The sequence below is a fragment of the Pavona decussata genome, unplaced genomic scaffold, assembly GCF_977016875.1.
Source record: "Pavona decussata unplaced genomic scaffold, jaPavDecu1.1 SCAFFOLD_102, whole genome shotgun sequence".
In the NCBI taxonomy this organism is placed as follows: Eukaryota; Metazoa; Cnidaria; class Anthozoa; order Scleractinia; family Agariciidae; genus Pavona; species Pavona decussata.
Window position 1 is genome coordinate 32,677 of NW_028145517.1, and position 9,783 is coordinate 42,459.

General features: G+C 34.8%; 1 long non-coding RNA gene across 1 annotated transcript; it reads left to right on the forward strand.

Moving 5' to 3' along the window:
• The first annotated feature begins 8,658 nt into the window (after positions 1-8,658).
• LOC146471431 (uncharacterized) lies at positions 8,659-9,762 on the forward strand. The gene is made up of 2 exons (XR_014866664.1): positions 8,659-9,352; positions 9,393-9,762. It is a non-coding gene; the product is annotated as an uncharacterized LOC146471431 (long non-coding RNA).
• The last annotated feature ends 21 nt before the right edge of the window (positions 9,763-9,783 follow it).

Below are 9,783 nucleotides of genomic sequence, written 5' to 3' on the forward strand. Positions count from 1 at the left end.
TTATCATTATCATTATTATCATTATCATCATTATCATTATCATTATCATTATCATTATCATTATCATTATCATTATCATTATCATTATCATTATCATTATCATTATTATTATTATTTGTCGGCTGTAACGGCAGCTGGCGTTTTCAGGTCGTTGCACGGGTCAAGTTTGAGTGAAGTTTGGATAGTTCAGTTCCCAATAGGTCATTTCCGAGTTGCTATGAACCTCATTATTAAAGCGAGGCTAAGTGTAAAAGCTTTTCATATGAAAACTAGTTTTGTTTGCATATGAATGAAAACTAATTTTCATCATAAAAACTTTGAAGTTAGCCTCGCTTTGATAATGAGTTTCATAGCAACTCGGAAATGGCCTATTGTAAGAATAGTGTAGTTAATTGATGTTTTAAAAGAAAGGATTTAGAAATACATGAAACAAGAAATATGAGTGATAGGAACCGACGTTTCGGTGCATCTTGCGCCATTATCAAGGTTACATAATTAATGATAAAAAGCGGTTTGTAAAAAGGCTAAGTTGAAGCGAATTTGCGTAACATAGCGGCAAGCTAATTATTTAAATACTTTAGCACGAAGAGAATCGGACTGCACATTCAACAGTGAAAATTAGGTCGTCCTTTTTATGGAGTGATGACCTTGTAACGTGACCAGTTGAAAGGCATATACACCAAAAAAACGTGGTGGATATTAGTATGCGATTTGTGAGACGCTTTCGATGAGATGTGATTAAGAGTTAGGAGTCGACAGTACTTGTTCGCGAGAATGCGATAGAGGTGAAACGATTTGTACCAGTACGTTATCGACGATTAAAGCGTTTCTAAAGACACTATAAGAATTTCGATCCCGTTAACTACACCAATGTCGAATCATTTTAGCAGTTGTATTCGACTCTAAGCCCATGTAATTGTGCGGTGAACAAGATTGTTGTCAGATATCCGAACAAATGTGCACCCTAGCAGCGGCTGGAAAGAAATTGCTCATAGTATACGCCTCGCCATGCGTTAACAGTTTAGAACGATTATACGTTAACTTACACGTGATTGACTCGTGTGATGCCAAATTTCCGCAGCAAATAACGATGGTTTTTTTTGTTTGTTTTTTGTTTTTTGAATAACCGATGAAGCCATATTTCGCGTTCCCCAAGAAATGAAAAACTGTGAACTAACACAGATTTGTGAACCAGTCATCAACGAAACATGTTGCAAGCTTACAAACGATGTTTTATTCTTTGAAAATATTTGCGTGTGACTTTTATGTCAGATATCTAGATAGTGGCACTTTTTTTTAATCACTGCGCAAAACAGCGCTCTAATAAAGAGCACACTTTAATAGTCCTTTTCACGATTAACTCTGCTCTTTTGAATTACAATGAAATCTAGCATGTATGTGAGGCATTTTCGGGCTATTTTGCAGTTTTAGCCCGAAATTGCCTCGCATCCACGTTAGATAACATTGTAAAGCAAATGAGAAAAATCAACCATGAAAAGGGCTATTCAAATTGACTCTGTTGGCATTTTCTGAGTAACAAGGGAGAAATAAGACTTGATTATCCGTTAATTCTGTTCTTAACATTATCTACACAAGGCATTTTTCGTCTTCCGGGGCAGGTTGTGACGGGGGAGGGGGCGTGGGGGTATGTCTCCATAACTTCGCAAGTATAAAAGCTATGACGATGACGCTTCGATTATAGATAGTACATCCCAATATGTGTAAGACGTGCTATTACGTCATGATTGTGGCCATCCATGTTGCATTTCTGGATTTCCCCAAAACTTCAGGAAAGCGCCGCAATTATACAAAAAGTAATCGAAATCGATAAAGGAACACTGATATTAAATATGAGCTTAAAGCATAAAAGTTACTGCAAGAAAAGTTATTTTCTTTATTTTGAAAAGGGATTTTTCCATTTTCTGAAAAAACTGCCTGTTCTTATGTTGGTTTCCAGTGTAAACACTAACCGACCACATTAAATGTTTTCCAGAAAAAATTCCCAAAACGTCATGAAGTTTCTTCGCCTTTGCTCAAATATTTGAAAACTTATTCAGGTTCGATGTCGCTAAGGGAAGAAACCTCCTCCCTCTCCAGGTCTAAGTACAGTGGGGCGGCACAACTGTAATTTGTCATATTCTGCAGATTAGTTTAAACCAGAAGTTCCGCTATAAAAGGGTAAGTCTCTCCTTTATCTCACACCTTTGCGGGAGTGTTTCCTCCGATTTCCAAACACCGAGAAATAGGTTGGAAAAACGAGGCGCAGCCGAGATTTTTTTAACCAACTTCGAGGTGTTTGGAAATAGGAGGAAACACTCTTTCGAGTGTTTGATATAGCTTCTAAAACTCTTGATAATTCTTGGAGAAATTCAAAGCAAAAGTTCACAAAATTTTATGATAATTAACATCACATTTTCAAACCTCCTTCACGGTAATGATTTCCTTTATTTTCTCTCAATGATTATTAATGAGTTTGAGAAAGTTTTTTCAAGAACTTTCAAAGTTGGTATGAAATTCCAGGGATTTTTTTGTTTTTTAAAGTTGATCCAAAGGTTAAAGAAAATTTCCAAACTTTCTCAAGTCTTCCAAAATATCACTCAAACACTTTCGCCATGAAGACTTCCTGACACGAACCGAGGATTTCTAAATCTTCACTTCAATTTCCTCAGAACAGTGTAAGGCTAGTACGGAATGCTATTCGTCATTTGAATAAGAAATAAATCAGAAATTAAATAGTACTGACTTCCTTTGACATGTCGTGTTCCTCTCTATCTTCTCTATCTTTTCGTTTTCTATGACCAGGGGTAAGGTACGTTGGAAAACTAAGGAAATGGCCTCTTAACCTGACGTTTTTGTTTTTAATAAAGTGTTATGGAACTTCATGGGCCTGCAATTAAAACATCCGTTTTAAAAAAATGATTTCATGGTATACTATAATTTATTTGACACTACAAAATGAAGAAAAACGAGTAGTTTTGCAATCCAGATTTTGCGATTCCATTAAGCGAGTAACGTAGGTACTCATATTACATGCTTCATTTCCAAAACCAATAATTAAGTTGATTACATGGCGTTACATGAAATTAATGTCAAGTTCCTTTTCTTTTAACTGTTAATCCCAAGATGCAGAACAAATCACCTCCGCAAGCTGGAAAGAATATGCAAGCAAGCAAGACAAGAGAAAGACTAAACATCGCTGAACTTTTTGGGCACATTTTGAGGTAGAAAATGTACTGTTTAAGCGAGGTCTTGCACTAATCAACAGAAAGTTCCTTGAATTGCCTTAAGTTTCAGTAAAAACGCCAAGGATCCAACAAACATTAAAACAAAATGCACGTTTTTAGCAAGTGTACACCAAAAACAAAAATCTTGAACGCAATTTTGCTGATTAGAAACATTGGATACGACAATTTGAACTGATCAAGTCGTTGAATTTATAAGTATCCGTTATTTGAACGAAACATTTACGATTCTTTAATGAGTGCACGATACGAAAGTTCACGGCACAGGCCCCGGTTGTACAAAAACCGGTATTTTTATCCCCTGGGTAACGTTATCCCCTTTTTGAATATCGGGGGCCAGCCTGATTTATCTTTCGGTTGATTTTAGCTTGAACAATTGTCTTTTATGTCACCAAAATTTCAAATCTTGAAATCACAATCATACTTTTGAAAACAATTAAACCTAACATTTGGCAGTTAATCCAGATTTATCTTTTGGCTTGAGCAATTGTTTTATGTCACCAAAATTTCTTGAAATTACACTCATACTTTTCTAACTATGAAACTTAATTTTTGGCAGTTAATCCAGACACATCTGTATAGTGCAAATTGAGTTTTTGGGTTTTCCTCGGTGTAAGAGCCTTATAGCTTTTTCTTTGTGCTGTAGGTTATTTTATTTTCACTGAGCTGTGACTTTTACAGGTTCCTTACACCGAGGTAAAACCAGGTGTTTTCGCTACGATTTTGGTTGCTTAGTCTTTTTCTAGTTATGGGCATGTTAGTGATCTTTCCGTCGTTTTGAAACTGGTTGAAACATTTCGCGAAATGCAGTGTTTGTATTGAAAGTCAGTGTGCAATTGACACATATTCACAAAATCTTTCTTAACGGCCAATTTCCATACAAATATTCACTGTATTTCGCGTCAAGTTTTTAATCTGCTTTAAAATGGCTGAAAAGTTAAAACTTGCCTTAATTGAAATTCGACCCTAAAAAACTTTCGAGAACTTTTAGTGAACCAAAACTTAGCGTGTAGTTAGAAATAACCGATTTACTCTTGTTTTCTGCTAATATTTCAAAGCAAAAAAAAGCAACAACAACAACAACAACTTAGTTGTAGTTATAAAAATTATTCGCTTTTTACTTCAGTAATTCGTTTCACACAATATTTTTGTCAACCATAGTAGTTTATTTACTTCATCGTCTGGTTTAAGTAGCAATTACTTACAAGTTACTTGTAATTTATATCAATTAGTCAATAAAGATTTTAAAATATTTTCCATTGTTCAACTTTATTCGTATTGTTCATTAAAATAATAAATTAAAAAAATTCGCGCTTTTAAGGGGGCCTGGTAACTAGTCATTTTGTAGGCTATCTCTTTTACTTTTTTTTGCCTAGGAGAGGTTGCCGAAAAGAAAAAAGTCCTGCACTTTTAACACGGGTCTAGCAGAAAGTCAAAATAAAACCTTTTGCTTTTGAAGGGCTAAATCCGTCTAAAACCTGTACGGATTTTCCCGCCAAAAGACTTGGTTTATTTTTGACTCCATGCTACAACACCCACACTAAAAGCACAGCGCTTTTTTTTTCTTTTTGCGAGCAAACAATCAAAGGTAAAAACGTGTAGTTACCAGACCCCCATTAAAAGCGCGTTTTTATTTCCTTTCTATTGTTCAACAACCCATTTACTTCGAAAACATTTTCTCGCCAAAAGACTTAGTTTATTTTTTTTGCTATTCTTTTCGCTGTCTCTGACAACTGCTTACATTTCTGACCCAAACAACTTAAGCTTACTTTTTTCCATTTAAATAAGCACAATTAGGCTTCTCTTTTCCTCGACTTTTGACTCCAATTCCAAAATCAACAACTCAAATAGAAAAATCTTAAAAACGCGCTTTTTAAAGCTACAATTAACATAGTGGCTGGCACCGGTTTCCAATACTTTCCAACAATTATATACTTTGATTGATCAATATATAATTCAAGTCTTTCTCAGTTGATACACCAATAATGGCTTCAAAAAATACCTAATCATTGGTGAATAAGTTGTGGTCGTTTTCTCGACTTAATAGGTTGCCACAGGAACAATATAATCCGATAAAAAAAAATAATGAAACACCCTTAATCATAGCTTTAAGTGGTTAAAGCTAAAATTACGGGTGTTTTTAGCAGGCTATAATGTTTCTGTGACAATCTATTATGACAAGAAAACGACCACAAATTATTCACCAATAATAAGACATTCGTTTGAACCATTATTGTTGTAGTATTGATCGGTCAAAGTATAAGTGCAGGAAGGTGCTACAAACCAGTACCAGCCACCTTAAAAGCTCAGTCAACAAAGCACGATTAAACCTATCCAGGAATTAAAGACAAGTTCAAATCCAATCTCTAAAAATCTATTTTTAAAAAAAATAAATATATAAATATAAATTTAAATTAACTAATTTATGATTATTCCAACTCTTTCAAGGAATTGAATTAGTAGGAACGGCGTCCTTGAAAAGTAAAAGGATGAAAAATTCACCATCATGTGCTCACGTTTCCCATAGAACCTTGAATTTCCGCATTCAACGTTGTTCAGTTTTGCATTGGACGTAAAATCAATGTACCAAAATGTACTCAGCACATGCAAACGATTGTTTATGCTCATTTTTGGCGTTGCTATTGCGCTTGCCGTCATCGTCGTCGTTGCTTAAGTTCCCTTTTATAATTAATTTGTGATATCGGATCAAAGCCTTAACGAGTTTCGATACAGTTTTGAGGGAACATACCTCACTTTTTCAACCGGCTATTTGGTAGTCTTCTACAATACCGATCGACATGCAATTTACACCAGTTATTGGCTTTGGATTGAAGTTTATTAGGATCGATATTTTATTAGGATCGATTTTTTAGTAAAATCGATATTTCCATGAAGTCGATAAACAAAAAAATCTCGAAATCACTATAAAGTGAAATTTTGTGCATTCAAGATTTCAACTGGTGATTTGCAAAAAATATATCAGTCCCGGCGAAATATTGTACACACTGATTTGAATACATTAACATAACGCACAAATAGCGAGTTTGCATTGTATCTGAACGTAAACATTTCTGTCGCTTTATGCGTCCTCTTCGAAATTAAATTTAAAGATGTTTCTTAAAATCAACTTCAACGAACCTTTGCAATAAAGTTGTTCTCAACATCAAAATCCATCGAGTCGTTTCTGACAATTTTAAAAAAGCGCATGAATTAAAAAAAAATACGTGAAAAATTAATGCGGAATATATCGCAAAGAAAAAACTTGTGTTCAGGATTGCAACAGAGAAAATCGGTAAAACTTTGGTGGCTTCAAACGAAGACTTCAAGGCACATATTGACAATATTTTCAAGCAACAGATTATACTCTCTTGTTTCAAGTCATTTTATCAAAGCAGTATTTATTCTATAGTTCGTTCATTCACTTTTAGGACGCAAAAATTAGTTTTGAGATGTGTTATTGATTTATTTGAAATCAAACATACAGAAGTTGTTTGTTCTTGTCCACTTCATTTCTCATATACCATAGTTTAAGAATTTAGTGGTGGCTTTGCTAACTCAATTCTGGATCGCGCAATATTTACAATTTACTGATTTCCGGCGAGGTTTTTTGTTTATCGTCGTCATGGCAATAGCTATTTGCAAAAATATCAATCCTGGCAAACTTCAATCCGAAACAAATAACTGGTTTAAGTTTCACATCGATCGGCATCGGAGAAGACTACCCAATAGCCGGTTGAAAAAGGTTAGGTGTGGTCCCCTCATAAACTGTACAAAAACACCTTAAGCCTGGAAGACAAGACCACGAGATGAATTATATGATCCCATGAATGATCATATAAAAACCGTCTTTCCTAGATTAAGCACCGTCCTCACCCACCAACCCTTCCTCAATGTAAAGTAAACTAAAAGCAACACCAGATATAGGAAAAAAAACAACAACTTAGATATGTAATTTAGAAAAAAAAAACGAAAAACCAAAAAACAAAAAACCACTTAGAATCGATAGATTACAACTACCCACGCCACCATCGCGTCTTGTCTGAAGGACTTATTAAGACTTCAATCCGACATCATTAAATCACCCTGATGCCTTTCTTTTTTTCACAGTTGTCACAATTTGTTTCAACACGTGCTAAGTCACGCGCACAAAATCAAGAACACGAAGAACGGATCATACAGCCAAAGTGGAATTGATTAATGAATGTAATGAGTTAGAACTCAAACCTTTTATTTGTATTGCTATCAAACTACTTTACGTTCACATTTCAAGCTCTATTCCTGTCGAGTTATGTTTTACTCAGCGGTTTATCGTGATATTTGTATATTTTGTCAGTCAGTGCATTTTACTCTTCTTGTTCGATTCTGGCATGTGTTGTTCTATTTCGTTGTCATTTTTTCCTGTACACCTGTGTTGTTTATGTATCTCAGTGTTACATTTTCAGCAGTTTTACTGCAACCAGTTGCAAAATCGTCAATACACATGCCAAACTCAGAGGCTTTCGCTCTTTCACTCTCTCGACGAAAAATAAAGATTTGACTTCAATGCTCATCCTCCCTTTCTCAAAACGGAAAGGTTTGGAGGAAATACCGAAACGTCCAGAAGATTGAAAACCAAGGGGGTAATCTTATGGATTTCAGATTTTTTCTCCCATTAGTACGTTGTCTGTCACGAATGTTTGCCTCGTCATTAAGTCAGTTGGTCTTTATTTATCGACGTTGCTCATGACTAGCTTCTCCGCGGTTTTGTCATCGTTTTCAGATTTTATGACATTCAAATTTCGTTCCTACTCTATTTAGCTCATATCTGTCGTACCAAATTTGTTGTACGTCTCACTGCACAATTTAGTTTTGCTACTTTTCTGGAATTGCTGGTTTTATTTCACCAAGTTGTTTTACTATTTCCCATGTTTGTCGCATTTGGCTTGTGACTTTATAATTTCCCTCTTGTTCTTTTAAAGTGCCATCATTTGCTCTTCTCAACAGATTTGTTCCCATATTTCTATTTTTTTTTTATTTTTTTTTTTTTGTAGTTCTACGGTCGTTTTTTTTCCCCTTGTCATCTTAGCCCCTCCATATTATCCGTGCTGTCATCAGTCGCTTTTCTTTCTTGTTAGTTTCGTGTCCATTTTTTCGCCATTTTTTTGTTCTTTTTTTTTTCTGACGTATCTCTAGAGGTTTACATTCTCCTCTTCTCATGTTTTTTTCCCGTCGTTTCACTAAAGTTTTAACAGTTTTCTGTCATGCCTTGTTCTTATTTTTCACAGTTTTGCTCTTATTATTTCAGTTTCCATGTTTTGTTCTTGTTTCTTTTTAGATGTTTCCTTGTTTTTCTGTTATCGCTTTTTGTAACATGTCAGTCTTATTTCTCTTCTGTTCTGCTGTCATCCTTCCTGCCACATTTGTCATTTTTGCTATCTATTTTCCTAACATGTTGAAACTATTGCTTTCATTTCAAAATTTTGTTTTCCGTTTTGTTTCTGTCATGTTTGTCTTGTCTCTCTATAGTTCTCTTTCTGTTCTGTCAGTTTTGCAATCTGTTTTCCTAACATGTTGAAAATATTGCTTTCATTTCAAAAAGTTGCTTTCCTTTTGTTGTTTCTGTCATGTTTGTTTTGTTTTATTATGGTTTTCCTTTAGTTCCGTCAGTTTCACTATCATATTCTTCTAACATGTTGAGACTATTGCTATGTTCCCTTTTCTTCTTGTTTATTTTTGTTCTATTTGTCTTCTTTCTCTTTAATTAGGTTAAATTTTTTTGCAAGTCCTTTCTCTTTTCTTCTTAAAGTTTTGTTCTCATTTTTCTTCCGGGATTTCTAGAATAGTTCTCCTGTCGTTTTCCTAGCTATCCCTCGTTGGTACGGTATTGTATTATGTGTCATCGTTAACTCTCCTTTCTTTCTAGCTTTCTTTTCTTGTCATACTCTGCTATTGTCTCTCTAGAGTTTTTATTTTTATTTTGCTGTTTTGTTTTGCTCTTAAAATTTTCCCATGTCTCGTTCAGTATTTTTAGTTTTATTAACGTTTCTGTCATGATTTTTCCCTTGGCATTTTTTAGCGTTCTTCTCTCTTTTTAGTCACATATTCGCCTCTTCCCCTATGGTTTTGTTCTTGTTTTTCTGTCTTTTTGTCCTTGTCACGTTTTAAACTAAGGCTTTCCTGTCACGATTTGTTCCTGGCACGCCATACTTTTAGCCTAAGGTTTGACTGTCAATTTTTCGCAGGCCTCGTTTGTTTCGAATTCTCCTTTACACTTCCTTGTCATGCCGTTTCTTTCGTTGCCCTATCTTTGTTCTTGTATTTCAGTTTGTCTTTTTAAGACTATGGTTTTGTTTGTTTCTTTATTTTCTACGGTTTTTCTCGGGCCACTTCATTTGTGTCTGTACGATTGTCTTTCCATCTTCGTCTTTGTATCGTTTTTCGGTAGTTTTGTTTTTCGTATTGTTTTTTGTCCTCAGTTAGTATTATGTCTCCGTTATTTTACTATCGTTACCCTGCTGTCTTTTTTCTGTTCTATTTCTCATGCTCCAAGGTTTGTCTGTTG